Here is a 2,227-nt window from a genome sequence, read left to right on the forward strand (position 1 = left end):
AATCCCAGCACAAGAACTGTTAGCTACATCACAATCCAACATCACCATCTAATTATCCAAGCTGGAAGCCAGTAATGTGAAATCACCTAAGCATTGTTGACAAAGTCAACAATGTTAAGCACCGATTAGTGCTGCAAATTCAACATTGTTGGGCACCAATTCGATGCCACTTGCAGCACCAATTGCTGCCCTTGATTCATGTATGGATATTTGCCTATAAATAGGCAAAGCATCCAAGCCTCAATACAATAACTTAAGAGAGAAAAATTAAGAGCAAGTAGAGAGAAAGAAGAGAGGGTGAAGAGAGAGAATCCCATAAAATTGTGAGGTATTTATGAGATAGTAAATGAGGTGTTTTCTCCTATTATTAGAGATATTTCAGTTATTCTCCTATTAATAGAGAAAGGTTGTAATTCCCACATTATTTAGTAAAATTATTCTATACTTGCTTGTGGACGTAGCCCAATTGGGTGAACCACGTAAATTCTTGTGTGTCATTTCTCATTTTATCTTGTCCCTTTATCTTTTTTTATCTTGTCGGGTTTGCATGCCAGTATCCTAATAGTGGTATCAGAGCCTTCTAGTAGGTGTTGTTAATACACAAAAGTTATTCATGTATACGGTTACTATTCATGTATACGACACTATTACCTATACGACACTATTCATCCATACTGTATTGTTCACATACGTTACTGCTGGCATATATAGAAAGTCAGTACGGTGATTAAATACAGTCTAGGAAGTTCTGTCTAAGGAGATTGGGTTTTAAGCGGGACCGTTTGTGACCCCTCCAATCTTTCCTAGGAACTTACTTAGTGAAGTATTATTCATACGATACTATTTCTATATACATTATAGATCTATAAAACGGTGATAGCTGAATAGATGTTGGTGAATACAATGGCAGCAAAGTACGAGATTGAGAGGTTTAATGAGAGCAATTTCTCATTGTGGAAAATGAGAATCAAGGCAATTTTAAGGAAAGACAATTGCTTGGCAGCAATTGGAGATCGACCCGCGGAGATAATTGATGATGCAAAATGGAATGAGATGGATGGCAATGTTATTGCTAACATACATTTAGCATTAGCCGATGAAGTTTTATCAAGTGTTGCGGAGAAGAAAACAACTAAGGAGATATGAGAGACTCTAACAAAGCTATACGAGTCCAAGTCTTTGCACAATAAGATTTTCTTAAAGCGGAGACTTTATACCCTTCGAATGGCAGAAACCACATCGGTGACTGACCATATCAACACAATAAGAACTCTATTTTCACAACTCACTACATTGGGTCAGCAAATAGAGGAAAATGAACGTGCAGAGCTTCTACTTCAAAGTCTTCCTGATTCGTATGATCAACTCATTATCAACTTGACAAATAATATCCTCTCAGATTATCTAGTCTTCGATGATGTTGCAGCCGCTATCTTGGAAGAAGAAAATAGGCGCAAAAACAAAGGAGACAGAAACAGTTCAAACCAAGCAGAGGCATTATTGGTGTCAAGAGGAAGATCAACGGAGCGTGGCTCTAGTGGGAGTCAAAGGCAGGGGAGGTCCAAATCAAGAAGTAAGAAGGCTGTGAAATGCTACAACTGTGGCAAAAAGGGGCACTTCAAAAAGGATTGTTGGTTTAAAAGGGGCATAGAGAATACTGCAGAATGGACAATTTGATAGTTTTGGCTGTAAGATCCAAACAGAAAATGAAATCATGAAAATCATCAAAGAAGCGCAGTTGGTTTTAAAGGCAAGAAAGACGGTTGCAAATGTATTTGCATTAATGGGAGAAACACATCATGAGGCAGAAGCGTCAATCGCATCAGCCAGTTCTACATAAGAGAAGATGAAGATATGGCATCAAAAACTAGGTCACATGTTAGAGAAAGGTTTAAAGGTTCTCTCTTGTCACAAGTTACTCCCTGGGCTTACAAAGGTTACTTTACCTTTTTGTGAGCACTGTGTTACAAGTAAACAACACAGGTTGAAGTTTGACATATCTACAACTAAGAGCAAATGCATCTTAGACCTGATTCACTCTGATGTATGGCAAGCACCGGTTATATCCTTGGGAGGAGCAAGATACTTTGTATCATTCATAGATGACTTCTCCAGGAGATGTTGGGTGTATCCAATTAGAAGGAAGGCAGATGTGCTTATAGTCTTTAAAACTTTCAAAGCGCGGGTGGAACTTGAATCTGAAAAGAAGATCAAGTGTTTAAGGACT

At 38.3% G+C, this 2,227-nt stretch overlaps 1 long non-coding RNA gene across 1 annotated transcript in view; it reads left to right on the forward strand.

The window, feature by feature from the left end:
* LOC105114416 (uncharacterized) overlaps positions 1 to 2,227 on the forward strand; it is a 6,748-nt gene continuing 4,521 nt past the window's right edge. Inside the window, exon 1 of the long non-coding RNA XR_840129.1 lies at positions 1 to 76. This is a non-coding gene — a long non-coding RNA (uncharacterized LOC105114416). The remainder of the gene's footprint in view (positions 77 to 2,227) is intronic.

The sequence above is a fragment of the Populus euphratica genome, unplaced genomic scaffold, assembly GCF_000495115.2.
Source record: "Populus euphratica unplaced genomic scaffold, PopEup_1.0 scaffold529.1, whole genome shotgun sequence".
Taxonomy (NCBI): Eukaryota; Viridiplantae; Streptophyta; class Magnoliopsida; order Malpighiales; family Salicaceae; genus Populus; species Populus euphratica.